The sequence below is a fragment of the Diabrotica virgifera genome, chromosome 7 (assembly GCF_917563875.1).
Source record: "Diabrotica virgifera virgifera chromosome 7, PGI_DIABVI_V3a".
Taxonomy (NCBI): Eukaryota; Metazoa; Arthropoda; class Insecta; order Coleoptera; family Chrysomelidae; genus Diabrotica; species Diabrotica virgifera.
This window is the reverse complement of record NC_065449.1, coordinates 74,515,423-74,533,104: the sequence shown is the minus strand read 5'-3', so window position 1 is coordinate 74,533,104 and position 17,682 is coordinate 74,515,423.

Here is a 17,682-nt window from a genome sequence, read left to right as displayed (position 1 = left end):
GACATGAATCAACAACCCGTCAGAACAAAACAGGAAAGAATACAAAATAGCGAGAAATAAGGCTAACGTAACAAATAAAAAGAAGAAAATGACTGGTTTCGCTGGAGGATGTTGAAAAGGACAGGAAAGACCATAAAATAAATAAATTTTACAAAAAAATAAAGAGCAACCAAAAATACGCCTAGCATTAAAACAAGAGAACTAAAAAACCAAAAAGGAGAAATCGCATTTGAAGACAAATAGAACAGTAGAATATGGGAAGAATATTACGAAAAAATGCTATTCACTACAAAGGAATACTGTAATGAAGAAGTAAGGCCGTACAATTACAATAACACAGAACCATAAATATTTGAAACTGTATCCACCTTTAGTTACTTAGGAGTAACAATAGGGAAAACCGGAAAAGAGAGAACCGAAGAAAGAATTCTGAAAGCCAAAAAAACATAAATATGGATTGAATAGAAATCTGCTGAGAAACAAAACTCTAAGTAAGAGAACAAAGATGAATCTATATAAGACAATAAGATCTTAATAAGACCTGTTGTTACATATGGGATGGAAACAATGACGATTAACAAGAAAGAGGAAGAAATACCTTCTGAAATTTGAAAGAAAAATAATGAGAACAATACTGGGCCACAATGTAACAAGATAAGGAGAAATAAGAATGAAACCAAATGCCGAAATTGAAGAAGAATTAAAGAGAGAAAATATAGTCAGATGCATAAAATCAACCCAACGTAAATACGGGACATTTAGGCGTCCCGAGAGACTTTTTCGGGACACCGGGACAAATAGTTTAAAAACGGGACAATCCCGTTTTTACGGGACGTTTGGTCACCCTAGTATAGGTGGACCGCCGACTGAAGGTGCGTGAGATAGCTGAGACAGTAGGCATCTCAAAAGATCTCACTGGCTATAATATCCTGCATGCAATTTTGGGCATAAAAAATCTGTGGGCGAGATGGCTGCCGCATTTTCTAACTTCGAACAATAAACGCAACCATGATACCACTTCAGAGCAGTATCTGATTCTGTTTAAGCGTATAGTCCAGGGCGCATCTGTTTTGAGATGGACGTTGAAAGGTGACTCATATTTTTTTGCAGAAATTGCTTGGAATTAAATCATATAATAATAATTGAGTTATCGTCTCACTCAAAAAGGTCCGGAACATTGTTTAAATAATCAAAATGTCAAAAAATTAAGGAACAATTAGATGTTTTTCTTCGCTTTTTGATTATAACTTTAAAAGTATTCACTTCCGAGAAAAGTTGTACTAACATAAAACTTGTGTAATTAAATTTCCTACAAGATAGTAACTGGTTAAAATTTTTTAAAAATTGTCACCCTTGTTGCAAAATAGCAATAATTGCGAAAAACCATAAAAAACAAGTATTCGCATTTTACGTTTTTCAACCATTTATGCTACAAATTTTATTGGGATCGGCTCGATAGATTTTGCAAAATAAATTTTGCAATCCAGCTTTCGCAAAAAAAAACATTTTTTCAAAATGTTGCAGGACTGAAAATGAAGCAGATAGCAAAGTGATTTTTTTTACATATTATAGAAGAATACTGTACCTTTTATTTGCAATTTGCAAAATTAAAATTGGTTAACTACCACGACGTCAGGAATTTTTTTAAATAAACATTAATTTTTGGTGCTACGCGCAGGACAGCGGTGTTCGATTCACACAAGTTGGTTTCCACCAAAATCTCTTCCAATCTTTATCTAATATATTATTTTGTTACTCAATATTTTGTTGTATTTTAATATTTATTTCCTTCTTCTTCTTTTTATATAGACATTACTCTGTCTGTTTTTCAATGTGCCTCCAGTAAGTTGTCATTTCATTTTTTCGTGGTCTTCCCACTGATCGTCTTCCTATTGGGGAACCGTCTCTCGCCGTCCTTACTAGTATATTTGTTGTCATTCGGCTTATGTGGTCGTTCCATTCTACTCTTCTGCTTTTCACCCAGTTATTAATGTTGTCCACCTTGCATCTCCTTCGTATATCTGCACTTCTAGTTCTATCCCACATCGTCTTACCATCGATTTTTCGCAATATATGTCATTATTGGTCTGATGACTGTTTTGTAAATTTTGCCTTTTACTCCTTTCCGATGTTTTTATTTCTCCATATTGTTTCATTCACGCAACCTGCGGCTCTGTTTGCTTTATTCACCTGATCTTCCACTTCTGTTTCGAGCTTTCCGTAGCTGCATAGTGTGATGCCTAGATATTTAAACTCCAAGACTTGTTCTATTATTTGACCCTCCAGCTCTAATTGACACTTTATTAGATCTGCTGTTATAACCATGCATTTAGTCTTTTTTGGGGAAATTAACATGTTAAATTTTCTAGCGGTTATATTAAATTCGTGCAGCATACGTTGTAAATCATTTTCACTTTGAGAGATTAGTATTGCGTCGTCTGCATAGCAGATTATTTTAAGTTGTTTTTCTCCCATTTGGTATCCTATTTTTGTTCTTACTTTTTTTACTATTTCGTCCATGATCAGGTTGAACAACAGAGGACTCAGGGAATCTCCCTGTCTTATCCCATTGCTAGCTTCAATTGGGTCAGTTAGTGCTTCATCTACTTTTACTTTTATTGTGTTGTTCTGGTAGATATTTTCGATCGTTTTAATTATTCCTAGAGGTACCTTTCTTGCGTACAATAACTGGATAACGTCCTTTAATTTGACTCTGTCGAATGCCTTATTAAGGTCCACGAAACATAAGTATGCCGGTTTGTTGTATTCTAACGATTTTTCTTGAATCTGCCTCATTATAAATATAGCGTCGGTGCATGATCTTCCCGACCTAAAACCTTGTTGTTCTTCTGCTAATGTTATAATTTTATTCAGTTTGTTTGTTATCACTTTGGTCGTTAATTTTAGTGTTATGTTTAATAAATTAATTCCTCTGTAATTCTCCGGGTCCGATTTTTCTCCCTTCATTTATTTCCAACAAAATCAAACTAATTTGATTATTGTTTGTGAAATATTGTTTAAACAATTGTATATGTTAAAAAATAATTAATTTTTATTGTCAAGTGAAAATATATGAACAAATAAAGTTTTTGCTAAAAAAAGTAATATTTGAAAAGACACAGTATGAGTTTTTTTTGCAAAAAAGAAATTTATTAATTTATATCGAAATGTACTAAAAATTAAAATTTATCAATCATTATCAAAGACAATTGAAATGCCCAATCAGAGCAAACGTATCCGCTGTCCTGCGCGTAGCACCAAAAAATATTGTTTATTTAAAAAAATTCCTGACGTCGTGGTAGTTAACCGATTTAAATTTTGAAAATTGCAAATGAAAGGTACAGTATTCTTCTTTACGTAATAAAATTGAACTTGCTGTCTGCTTTATTTTCAGTCCTGCAACATATTGAAAAAATGAATAATTTTTTTGCGAAAGCTGGATTTTAAAATTTATTTTTCAAAATCTATTAAACCGATCTTAATGAAATTTACAGTATTGTTTTAATATGTCATAACGTTTATCTGGATGAAACACGAAGGTCCTAAGTTTAGCATACATGGTTGAAAACGCAAAATGCGAATACAGTAAAATCTCGATATAACGGACTTATTGGGGGGAAGGTTTGTCCGTTATAGCCGAAAGTCCGTTGTATAAAAATAGGTTTAAAATAAATAAAAAAACGTTTATTTTAAGTTTTACACGCACTTTTGAAGTTTGAGTTTTTTTATAATTAGAAATGTGTCCGCATTATGCTTCAATAAAAATTTTATTGAAATTCTTTGGGGATGTTTTGGGGAATACAGGGACTTTTTTCATATTTGGCCGGATTTTTTTGTCCGTTATATCCGAAGTCCGTTATATCGAGGTTTTACTGAACTGGTTTTTATGGTTTTTTCGAAATTATTGCTATATTGCAACAAGGGTGAAAATTTTTAAAATTTTTAACTACACCTATATTGTAGAAAATTTAGTTACGCAACTTTTATGTTAGTGGAACTTTTCTCGGAAGTGCATACTATTAAAGTTATAATTAAAAAACGAAGAAAAAAATCGAATTTTTCCTTCATTTTTTGACATTCTGATTATTTAAAAAATGTTCCGGACCTTTTTGGTTGGGAGGATAACTTAAATACATATTATTTATGAGTTATGTTCAAGCAATTTCTGCAAAAAAATATGAGTCACCTCTCAACATCCAAATGTACAAATATTTTTACATATGCGCCCTGGTCTAATAATCCAAATGAGTTTCTACGTTGTTTTATAACCGACAACGAAAGATTGTTCCACTGGTATACACCAGAGTCCAAGAAACAGTCGATACAGTGGACGTCACCACGCGGACATGCTTCGAGGAGGGCGAAGACTGCCCAATCGGCCCGAAAGGCGATGACCACTATTTTCTGGGATTCACAAAGTTTTATCTATATTCGCTTCCTGGAAAACGGCAAAACGATCACAGGGCTTTACTATGCCTCATTATTAGCCCGATTCGACGCCGAATTTCAGTGAAAAAAAGACCCATTTGAGGATGAAAAAAATACTCTTCTACTATGACAACGGTAAGGGTACACCTCCGCAATCGCCATGGACAAATTGATCGAATTTGGCTACAAACTGCTGTTCGATCCAACGTATTCTCCAGATTTGGCCATGTACGACTTCTTTTTGTTTACAAACTGGAAAACTCACTCTTCAGGCATAAATTTAAGTCGAATAAAGAGTTCATCACTGACAAGAAAGCCTTGCCCTTGCAAACCTCGAGAAAAGGTATTCATAAGACGGGTTGAAGAAGGTGGAGCATCGCTGGGTCAAGTGTATCGAGCTAAAAGGAGACTGCGTTCAGAAATAAATCGCCACTTTTCCGAAATTTTCGTTTTTCTTTTGAATGGTAAGAACTTATTGGACCGCCCTATTATTCGAAATAGTAAATATATGTTAGTGACATCATCCGTAGTTTGTGTAAAGTAAGGTTAAATCAGGGGCCCGTGTAGATGGGAGTGTTTAGACGTAGAGCTTCTGAGGGCTCAAAGGAAACTCCTGTATCAACCATTGCCTTACAGGTGGTGGCTGGTTTTTTGCCGGTGCACATCCTGGCCAGGGAGAGAGTCCAAATATAACGAAGGGGCAACGGGGCGATAGGTTCAGGGCCTCTGAAAAAAACTAGAAGATTAAAGACGTGGCAAAGGAAATGGGCAGCCGAAGTCGGAAGGGCCGCCTAGACGAGATCTTTGATCCCGGATGTAGTGAGGTGGTACGGATGTCGATATCGGCGCGTCAACTACTACTTTACACAGTTTTTGACGGGGCATGGATCATTTCGACAATATACCCACCGTATTAGGAAAACCAGTGACAATCTAGTCCCGAGTGTGGGGTGGTGGATGACGCGCGGCATATCGTGTTCGTATGCCCTGCGTATCACACGAGGCGTACCGAACTGCAGCTGGGCCTGGGATCCCCATAGGCGAGCAACATGAGCTTATCGATAGAGCTCTCGAGAGCAAACGAGACTTTGAGCTGATCACTCTCTTCGTCACAAAAAAAATAAAGCACAAAGAGGAAAAAGAGAGACGGCTGCAAGCGGGATGACCGCTTACATTTAATTATTTTCTTAAAATGTGTTTGTGTTTTGGTCGGGCAGCCAGCGGGAGGGTAGGGAACCTTTTACATCCAAACCACGCTGATTACCTATTTTTACCTACTTATTTTACTTTTACATATTTTTAGTTATTTATTTATTTAGTTCATCGTATTTTATTGATTTACCTATTTAATATTATTTATATGTTTATAGTCCTCTCGAACAATTTTTATATCTATTTTTATTTTCCGGTTTTTCCTATCTGTTTTCTATCTTTTCTTTCTTCTCCGTCCTTTCTTTGTTTCGTTCCTTTTTCTTTCTGTCTTTTCTCTTTCTTTTCTCTTCTCTCACTGTATCTCTGCTCATTTTTTCTCTTTTTCCTCTTTTTTCACTCTCCTTTCTCCCTTTGTGTTATGTTTTGTATCGTTTTCTGGGACAGTCAGTGGGGAAGGACCTTTTACATCCGACCTGCACAAATCGTCCCATTTTAACTTCCGAATTGAATGGGTGGATGAGTAAGCGGATATGAATGAAAGTATGAATGATTGGAGTTGAATGAGAGAAAGTAACTGGAGTTACTCGTAAGTGTTAACTGACATCTTGTGGTTAGTTTCATCCGAGATGAAACGGCGGGGGGCCGGGCGGCCAACTAATCCATGGAATGCACCGCTCAGAGTGCCAGCGGGGAGCTATGAGTAAGGTCGACGGGCCAGATATGCTCTCTAAGAGCGGTCCCAGACCCGTCGACTGGAGAAGAAGAGGTGGCGGGTTTAGTTGGTAGGCGGCCCGTCAAGATACAGATAGGACGGACCGAATCCGATACACCTGGGACACCTTCCCAGACGGTCTTCCACCACATATTAAAAATCACTTGAACACAAATAAAGTTTTTGATCTCAAATAACTACAATTCTACAGGGTGTGAAACTTGCTACGAAATTATGGGAAAACGTAATTATCTTTTAAACTACCCTATATAAAATTACAAAACCTCATATTTTAGAGAAGGCATGGAAGAGAATTCAGAAATGTAAAAACATACAGGGTGTCCCATTTAAAAAAACGAAGTTATAAGCAACTTCCGGTAGGTATAGCTGGAATTAGGAAACATAAAAATATTTTCATTAAATAGGTCACTCTTAAAAACTCTTTTATTCCAATTTTCATGATTCTGTTGTCGTTAGTTCTCGAGATGTTTCTAATAGGAAGTTTATCTGCCTTACCCTGTATGTTAAGCCAAGCTGAAAATGTACCTATACTGTTACGTTGTTCTAAGATTTAAAGTAACGTTTAATAAATAGCAATATGCTAGTGGGTAACTACGAGACTTGCAAGACTCTTGCTGCAAGACCAAGACCAAGACCGGGAGTGCAATACCAAGACCAAGAACAAGACTAGGTGTATTGGTGCAATACCAAGACCAAGACTCTCTAAGCCTCGTCTTGTTCTTGCATTTGGGCAACACTAACTGCAAAGGACAAATATTTGAGCGCATCCAGCGTAGTCGCATAACAAATAGCACATATAGTCTGGGCTGATTATCGGAGAATAGGCCATTTTTGGGAAAAGTTATTTACCAGCAATTTTATTGCTGGAATCGAATCTTATGATGGTATATATTAATAATATAGGTATGCAAAGTCCGCAAATAGTGTGCTACTTTTTTTATAAACAAAATGGCGCCCGAAAATCGTGTTTTTTTTCAATTTTTGCTCTATAACTCAAAAGATTTTAACTTTACACCAAAAACACCCAAATAAAAATTCACCGCAATTAAATTATGCATAGAGACGTGTTTTTTCCGATTCATTTCGACGAAAACTTTCTCCGGAAAAAGCGGGTTTTCCAACAAAATCTTTAATTTTTAACTAAAATTTTAGATTAATAATTGTTAATCAATAATTAAATAACTGGGTACTGTAAAAGACCTTTTCGTATAGATTATAATTCCAGAAGCCGATGGAAATTGAATGAACAGTTTAGCAACAATTGAATTCTTAATTAAAAATTTACGGTCGCCATAATAACGACAATAATTATGGTGTATAAGAATAACTATGATTTTTTCATAAAAATACACTGTACCTATCTAATGTACTTTACAGAATTAAAATTGGAATATTTAAGCGGCCTCAGGAATATTTTAAAATTATAAACAATTTTTTGGCTTAAAAACAAATAGATTATCTCGGGAAATATTAAACTAAATCAAATTTTAAAAACGGTGTTCGAAAATAAGCGACAGCAGACTTATTCTAAAAGAAAAACGTTTAATTATGATGAGTAGTTCCTGAGATACAACCGGTCAAAGTTGACTGGAATTTACGACAAAGATATAAACAATAGGATCATAATTTTCAAACCATCACCTTTTTATTTTTGTGCTATTTCTCCACACCAATTTTCATATCCTTAAAATACTCATAACATATATTATTATAATAAAAACTATCGATAATACGTGTGAAAATTGCCAAAAATAGCAAAATTCCAATCAAAAATTAGGTTGTAAAAAATGTAACACTCAAAGTTCAAAATCGGTATACGTTAAAAAAATTTATTTTCTCGGCTTCCCATGGAGCAATTCCCTTCATTCTTTTTTTGCTCCCAAGTAACTCGAGTAGAGCCATCGAACTAACGCATTATTAAATGTCAAGCTTGCTTTTGTTTTGTTATAATAAATTAATTTATTTATTATACGACAAAATTTTAATTTGTTTACATAAAAATTGTTTAAATTATTATACAGCTTTCAAATGAGAATATTTATATTTTTAACTTTAAAAGGTACACTTGTAGTAAGTTTATCTAAAAAAGCCTACAACTGGAAACAATATGTAGTTTTCTGTTCTTATAAATAAATTAATCTATTATAACAAAACAAAGGCAAGTTTGACATTTAATAATGCGTTAGTTCGATGGCTCTACTCGAGTTATTAGGGAACAAAAAAAGAATGAAGAAAATTGCTCCATGGGAAGCCGAGAAAATGCATTTTTTTAACGTATACCGATTTTGAACTTTGAGGGTTACATTTTCTCCAACCTAATTTTTGATTGGAATTTTGCTATTTTTGGCAATTTTCACACGTATTATCGATAGTTTTTATTATAATAATATATGTTATAAGTATTTTAAAGATATAAAAATTGGTGTGGACAAAGAGTACAAAAATAAAAAGGTGATGGTTTGAAAATTATGATCCTATTGTTTATATCTTTGCCGTAAATTCCGGTCAACTTTGACCTGTTGTATCTCAGGAACCACTCGTAATAATTAAAGGTTTTTTATTTTATAAGAAGCGTCCTGCCGCTGGTTTTCGAACGCCGTTTTTCATAATTTAGTTTACTTTAACATTTCCCGAGATATTCTTTTTGATTATAAGCCAAAAAATTGTTTATAATTTTAAAATATTCCTGAGGCCGCATAAATATTCCAATTTTAATTCTGTAAAGTACATTAGATAGGTATAGTATATTTTGATGAAAAAATCATAGTTATTCTTATGCACTTTAATTATTGTCGTTATTATAGCGACCGTAAATTTTTAATTAACAATTCAATTGTTGCTAAACTGTCCATTTAATTTCCATCGGCTTCTGGAATTATAATCTATGCGAAACGGGCTTTTACATTACCAAGTTATTTAATTAGTGATTAACAATTACTTATCTAAAATTTTAGTTAAAAATTAAAGATTTTGTTCGAAAACCCGCTTTTTTTTGGAGAAAGTTTTCATCGAAATGAATCGGAAAAAACACGTCTCTATGCAGAATTTAATTGTGGTGAATTTTTATTTGGGTGTATTTAGTGTAAAGTTAAAATCTTTGGAGTTATAGAGCAAAAATTGAAAAAAACACGATTTTCGGGCGCCATTTTGTTTATCAAAAAAGTAGCACACTATCTGCGGACTTTGCATACCTATATTATTAATATATACCATCATAAGATTCGATTGCAGCAATAAAATTGCTGGTAAATAACTTTTCCTTGTATTTTGCTAATTAGCCCAGAGTAATAGCGAAGTGTGGTGCCGGCATAAGACAAATTATATGGATGTGATACAAATAATAATGCAAAGCGGTATCTGCGTGCAACTCATAAATCTTGCATGAAAATAAGATTATATCAAAGTTCAGTTCATATTCTCATACCACAAGAATAGAAATAATTTTAATAGAAAGTAGATTAATATTACAAATAGCTTCTTCTTCTTCTTTAGGTGTTTACAAGTTCCTGAAATTTTCTGCTGATTAAAAATGCATTAAAAGATGAAGTTTTTCAATCCTAAAAGCAACATTAATAATATTGAAAATATTAAAAATATTACTAAAAGATTTTTAAATTGAAAAACTTATTTGTATATTTACCTGGTGACACCTCCAAGGCTTCTACAATTTGCAAGCCAAATGGATGCTGCAGTGAAGACAAAGGGAAGGAATTCTACACTATGCAATTCACATCCCCCGTCTGCAGCTTGGTAAAGTTCCAACGGAAAATGCACCTATTTACTCTACGGAGTAATTCGAATATAAAATAAAAATGCATACGATTTTTATTATTCGGTTGCAATGCGAAGGCAAAACAATCCTACTTTTCAGTTAGAATACGGAGTGCAATCCAGCTCTCTGAATCGCGATTTTCGATTCTTATTGGAATCTCATCGGAGAGAGCGCAGTCTTGTTCTCCATATCCTAACTGACCAGCACCGAGAGCTTTTCCCACACATTGCAACTAAAACAAATAGAGTAGGTGACTAGCGTCATCTGGCAATTGAAAGATGAAATTTTTCAATCCTAAAAGCAACATTAATAATATTGAAAATATTTCAGTTGCATTTTGTTTCAGTTGCAATGTGTGGGAAAAGCTCTCGATGCTGGTCAGTTCGGATACGGAGAACAAGCCTACGATCTCTCCAATGAGATTCCAATAAGAATCGAAAATCGCGATTCAGAGAGCTGGATTGCACTCCGTTTTCTAATTGAAAAGTAGGATTGTTTTGCCTTCGCATTGCAACCGAATAATAAAAATAGTATACATTTTTATTTTATATTCGTATTACTCCGTAGAGTAAATAGGTGCATTTTCCGTTGGAACTTTACCAAGCTGCAGACGGGGGATGTGAATTGCATAGTGTAGAATTCCTTCCCTTTAGTCTTCACTGCAGCATCCATTTGGCTTGCATATTGTAGAAGCCTTGGAGGTGTCACCAGGTAAATGTACCAATAAGTTTTTTAATTTAAAAATCTTTTAGTAATATTTTTAATATTTTCAATATTATTAATGTTGCGTTTAGGATTGAAAAACTTCATCTTTCAATTGCCAGATGACGCTAGTCACCTACCCTATTTGTTTCAGTTGCAATGTGTGGGAAAAGCTCTCGGTGCTGGTCAGTTAGGATATGGAGAAAAAGCCTGCGCTCTCTCCGATGAGATTCCAATAAGAATCGAAAATCGCGATTCAGAGAGTTGGATTGCACTCCGTATTCTAATTGAAAAGTAGGATTGTTTTGCCTTCGCATTGCAACTGAATAATAAAAATGGTAGGTATATATTTTTATTTTAAAAATGCATTGTCTCTACTCCTTAATGTCTGAATATTTTAACATATTAGTACGAACTGAAGGGATGATCTTTTGTTTAAATTTATTTTGTTTATAACCAGGATATATTACTATTTATTATTAATTTTAGCTAAATATGCAAATATATTTTTAGTTGGTTTTGCACTTCTGGGACCATCGTACTACCTATTTAGCTTTATGTTTCACGTAACATTCCAAATTAAATGGTTAGGAGAACGAATAGTTACTTGTTTAGAACAGTTTGCTCAGGATAAGTCGATGACAAATGAAAAATATCAAAAAATTATCCAGAAGAATATAACTGATATCGTAAAATATCACATATGTTTCATAAGGTTAGTAAATAAGATTTTATGTGTTGGAAACTTACTGTCATTTCGTATTCTTATAATAATCCAGAAAGCCACTGTGCATCCTCTAGGAAAAATATTTCGATTCGGATTTTTTGCACAATCTTACTCAAAAAGGACCCCTTTTAACAAATTTGCCAGGTCCAAAAGTGGGTCAACATTTTTGTAAACGGTTTTTTTTTTTTTTCCTAAAATTATTTTCTTTGCATCGTACAAAGCTTTTTAAGGTTTTTGGATCATTTCAAACAGAAAAGGTCTTTAGTGACTTTTCTCTAAAGTTGATAGTTTTTGACATATAAGCGATTAAAAATTTAAAAATTGCGAAATCGGCCATTTTAACCCTCGGAAACCATGTGAAAAACTAAAAATTTCGATGTAGCCAAGGTAAGAAGATATTCTTTGAACATAGATTGATGAAATCCCGGAGAGTTTTTTGCAATACAATATCGAAAACCCCTTTGTTTTTTAATTGCCAATCAAGCGGGCGCTTGATTGGCAACCGTTGCATGTATATGTAACATGCGTAAATATATATGTGCGGGAAAATATTTCGATTCAATTTTTTTCACCATCTTGCTTGAAAATATCCCCTCTTAACAAATTTGTATGTTGCCAGGATCAAAAATTCAAAAACATTTTTAACGTTTTTTTTTTGTTTTTTCCTACAACTAATTTTTTGCATCGGACAAATTCTCTTACGTTTTTTGGATCATTCCAAATAGAAAATATCTTAAGTGACTTTTCTGTAAATGTGACAGTTTTCGAGATATAAGTAACTGAAAATTAAAAAATTGCAAAATCGGCCATTTTTAACCCTCAAAAACTATGTAAAACACCGAAAATTTCAATGATACCAAGGTACGTAGATATTCTAAGAATATCGATTGATGAAGTCCCGAAGAGCTTTTTGCAATACAATGTCGAAAACCCCTTGGTTTTTTAATTGTTAGTCAAGCGGTCGCTACACAATTTTTAACCGTTGCATGTATACAACATTGTATTAAATATGGGTAAATAATATGTGCGGAAAAATATTCTGATTCAATTTTTTCTACCATCTTGCTTAAAAAGGTTCACAATTAACAAATCTGCATGTTGCCAGGGTCAAAAAAGTTTCAAAAAAAATTTTAAACAATTTTTTTAAACTTAAAATGTTCTCCGATTACATAATATAATATACATGCAACGGTTGAAAATAGTGTCGCTCCCGCTTGATTGGCAATTAAAAAACAAAGGGGTTTTCGATATTGTATTGCAAAAAGCTCTTCGGGATAAGCTCTTCGGGATTTCATCAATCGATATTCTTAGAAAATCGATATTCTTAGAATATCTACGTACCTTCGTATCATTGAAATTTTTGGTGTTTCACATACTTTTTATTGTCTGGCTAATTGGTCTTTACCAAAGCCATCAAATTAAATAAAAAAAAACACATACTTTTTGAGGTTTAAAAATGGCTGATTTTGCAATTTTTAAAAATTCAATCGCTTATATCTCGAAAACTATCACATTTAAAGAAAAGTCACTTAAGGTCTTTTCTCTTTGGAATGATCCAGTAAACCTAAAAAAAATTGTCCGATGCAAAAAAATTAGTTTTAGAAAAAAACAAAAAACAAACGTTTAAAAAATTTTTAACTTTTTGATCCTGGCAACCAGGGCCGCGCCGTCCACGTGTGCAATGTGTGCGGCGCACACAGGCGCCAGCAATTAAGGGACGCCACTAGAGTTTTCACAAAAATTTTAGGCGGATCAAAATAATACTTACCCATTTTTTTTTCAGCTTCTACCAAACGTTGTTATATCATAAAACAACACTTTGCAAGTCTGGCGTTAAATCATTTATCTAATACACGCTGGTACAGCAGAATTGATGCTTTAAGAGGATCGGAACGTATTTTCGGCTGCAATGCAATTCAAATGGGGATTCATTTTTTTCGAATCCTGAGAAAACTAATAAGTATTTTTGAAAAATTTAAACGCAGAATGAAAGATCACGTTATTAGCGAGGGCCGAAAGTCCCTGAGAACTTCTATAATGTTTATTTTAATAAGTTACAGGGGTGAAAATCTAAGAGAAAATTTAGTGTGATTTTTAATTTCAAATATATCATTCAAAATAAAATTTATATTTATTTTAAGGGACTTTCGGCCCTCGGTAATAATTTAGTCTTTCATTCTGCGTTTAAAATTTTCAAAAATATTTATTGGTTTTTTCAGGATTTGAAAAAAATAAACACAATGCCGTGGTAAAATTTTCCAAATCTATCTTTGTCTTACAACGCACTCAGCCGAATATAATATTGTCAGCTAATATTGTCAGTCAGACACTGACAATCAGTGACAATTTTAAATATTTGAAATTGCATCGGGAATATGTTGAGTTATTGATTAAATATTATTGAAATATAGTGTATTTGATAAATAATTGATTTAAGACGTGAACTTAATAAAAAGTTATTTATTGTGTACTATTTGTGGGAGATCCAAGCAGAGAATACATCAGGATAATATATTCTGTAATACAAGTATTTTGTTGTTAAAGATGTTCAAAATTGTAAGCTTTCCATAACAATATATTATTAAAAAATCACTTTAACACTTTTCCTCTTTTCTCGATTGAGTATTAGTCTTTGTTGTACAAATAAATTATTACAATCACTGAATACATAGTTAGTGAAAAAATTATCACATTTATTAACTGAATTAATAATTTCCAATTATAAAAATAACAGTTATCCTAGAACATTCAAAACCCATCTCTTGAAATTAATAATGACATTTTCAAGTAGAATGACATTCTAGTAATGTTTACATATCCATACCAGTGTGAATTTTACTACGCGTAATTTGCCGTGTAAAGACAGAAAAAATAGGGATACACGTAAAATATTTGCGAATTATGTACCCATAGCCTTAAAGCCATTATACAAAAATTTTTCAGAAATTTAATATGCTTTATGTAATATAACGCATTAGGATAAAGAGCGTGATTAAAATTATCAAGCTAGATATCTAGGAGATAAAATATCAATATTTACATTCAAATGCTCAGTTGTTCAGTCTACATACCTATGGTATAAAATTCTGATGAAAGTTACTTTCTTTAGCAAAATATGTCAATCAAAAACAATGAACATGCAGCTGGCCTTAAATGCTTTACAAGAGATAAAACAATTATTGCTAGAGTTTCGGACAGATATCAAATTTATTTAAATGTTATTACTACATCAAAAATGAAACTGCAGAGAAACTGGATGTGGAGCCAAGTTATCATCCGGCCACACAGTTACGGCTTCGGAAAAAAGCTAACAGTTCGATCACGAACATAAAGACGAATCGATTTTGGATCCTAAAATGTCATACAAAGTTAATTTATTTCATTGTGTCTGATATTCAATCATCATTTACATATTATAGAGGGAGACGATTTGTTTAAAGAATTATATGAATTATACAGCTTCAGCCTTTGTTAAAAGAATTAAATAATGATGTTTGTAAAATTTTAAAATATATATTTTTAAAGGTATTAACTGTTTCTTCGTCTTAATGTGACTATCCGTGATGAATGTTGGCAATCATCATGGCAATCTTTATCTTAGCTATATCCGCGCTATGCAGAGCGGAAAAGCTGCACAGATGTTGTCTTGAACCAGGTTCTGAGGTATTTTATCCAGGATGTTTTTTTTCTTACTGGACCTCGCTTTCCAAACATTTTTTCTTGCACGATAGCTTGTAGTGGGGCATATCTGGATTCAATTTACATAATGTGTACAAAGTATCCTAACTTCGAGATTTCATGGTGGCCAGTACTTCTCGGTTCTTCTTCATTTTTCTAAGGACCTTCTCATTTGTGACCCGGTCAGTCCACAGAATTTTAAGTATTCTAGGGTATAGCCACATCTCTAATGTTCCAATTTTCTGCACATTATCTTCGTGGATAAGGACAGAGAAGACGTAGCATCGCAGCGTTCGTACTTTTATACCAAGAGAGAGGTTGTGACTCTTGAAGAAGGCCCCCATACGGTTGAAGGTGGATTTAGCTTTTTCAATGCGCGCTCTTATTTCTTGGTTGTTAGTCCATTCTCTATTTATTATGGTGCAGAGGTAGTTGTGCGCGTCATTCTTTCTACAGGGGTTTGGTTGATTTAGAGTAGCCCTTTTGTTATCTTTTTCTTATTAATAACCATTAGTGTTGTCTTCATTACGTTTATATTAAGTCCATATTATCGACATGTGATTTTGTTTATAAGGACTTGTAGGTCTTCTAGGTTGTCCGCAAATATTATGGTGTCATCTGCATACCCGTATTTAGCAGGTACCCGTTTATTAGAACTCCTTTTTCAATTTCGTTCAAAGCTTCGATGAATATTTTTTCAGAGTAGAGATTGAAAATAATTAGAGTGTATGCTGTTCACGTATTCGGCGTGTTCACCTGCAACTCGAAATTTGCAGTCTGATTCCAGTAAGTGCTGGAAGGCGAGAAAAGTGAATTGTTTCTGAAATAGATATTTATTTTCAAGTTTACCTGTATCTTTAGTTATTTATGGTGTTACGCCAAAAATTTATTTTTACTTAATTATTTTAGCTTTCTTTATGTTCCTGTTGCATATATGAGAATTTTTAGTTATTGTTGTTTGGTTACAATAAATTAGTAATTGTTCATTTTCACATTATTTAATTTAACAAGAAGATTTAAAAAAAAGCGTATTTTTGGGCGCCATTAAATGTTTTGCACACAGGCGCTAACACTGGCTAGCGCGGCACTGCTGGCAACATACAAAGTTGTTAAGAGGGGATATTTTCAAGCAAGATGGTGAAAAAAAAATTGAATCGAAATATTTTTCGCACATATATGTATATTTACGCATGTTACAATATACATGCAACGGTTGCCAATCAAGCGCCCGCTTGATTGGCAATTAAAAAACGAAGCGGTTTTCGATATTGTATTGCAAAATACTCTTCGGAATTTCATCAATCGATGTTCGTAGAATATCTTCTTACCTTAGCAACATCGAAATTTTCAGTTTTTCACATAGTTCCTGAGGGCCGATTTCGCAATTTTTAAATTTGAATCGCTTATATGTCAAAAACTAACAACTTTAGAGAAAAGTCACTAAAGACCTTTTCTATTGGAAATTATCCAAAAAACCTAAAAAAAACTTTGTTCGGTGCAAAAAAGACACTTTCGGAAAAAAACAAAAAAAAAACTTTCAAAAAAATGTTGACCCAATTTTGGACTTGGCCACATGCAAATTTGTTAAAAGGGGTCCTTTTTGAGTAAGATTGTGCAAAAATCCGAATCGGAATATTTTTCCTAGCGGATGCGCAGTGGCTTTCTGTACTATAACTGCTGAACAGAATAGTAGTTTTACGCCAGTCAATGAGAGCAAGAACAGGATATTACCTCCGAATTCTATCCTACTGCATGGAATTTAATAAAATTTTGGCAATAGCCTGTACTTATCTCCTAATTCAAAGTCTACCCTATATACTATGGCGCTTTTTATCTTGGGGGCGGTTCCCTCCTCTTCAAGAGGGTGGAAAAATTTTTTGGTCGAAACATTCACGGAAGTGGCTAGAGAACCTAATTCTAAGCAAAAACTGTTGTAACATTTTTTTTAAACTCAATACTTTTTGTGTTATTCGTGGTTGACAATTGGCCATTTTTATTCAAAAATGACATCTTTTTGGACTGTTTTTGCGAATAACTTAAAAACTATGCATATACTAGACTTAGGCAAATATGCAAATAAAATCATATGAAATATGCGCATAAATATGCAGCATTTTACACAAAAATATGCATGTTCATCTATAAAATATGCATATAAAAATAAAAAAAAAATAGTACCTACAGTAAAACCTGTGTTACCGGCCACCTGTACTAACGGCCAGTTTAAAAATTCCCCAAACCAATTATATGTAGACTACAAAAACTGGCAATACAGGCCACCTTTCTATATCGGCCAATTATTCTTTCATTTTTAGTGGCCGTTACTGACAGGTTTTACTATGTATATATAAATAACTCAGAAAGTAGTATCCGTTTTATTTACAAAAATATTTAAAATATCTTAATTATATCATAATTTACAGTAATTAACATTTATTTATTTTACAAACTAAGCTTAGGTATTTAAGTATTTTAACAAATAAATGATAT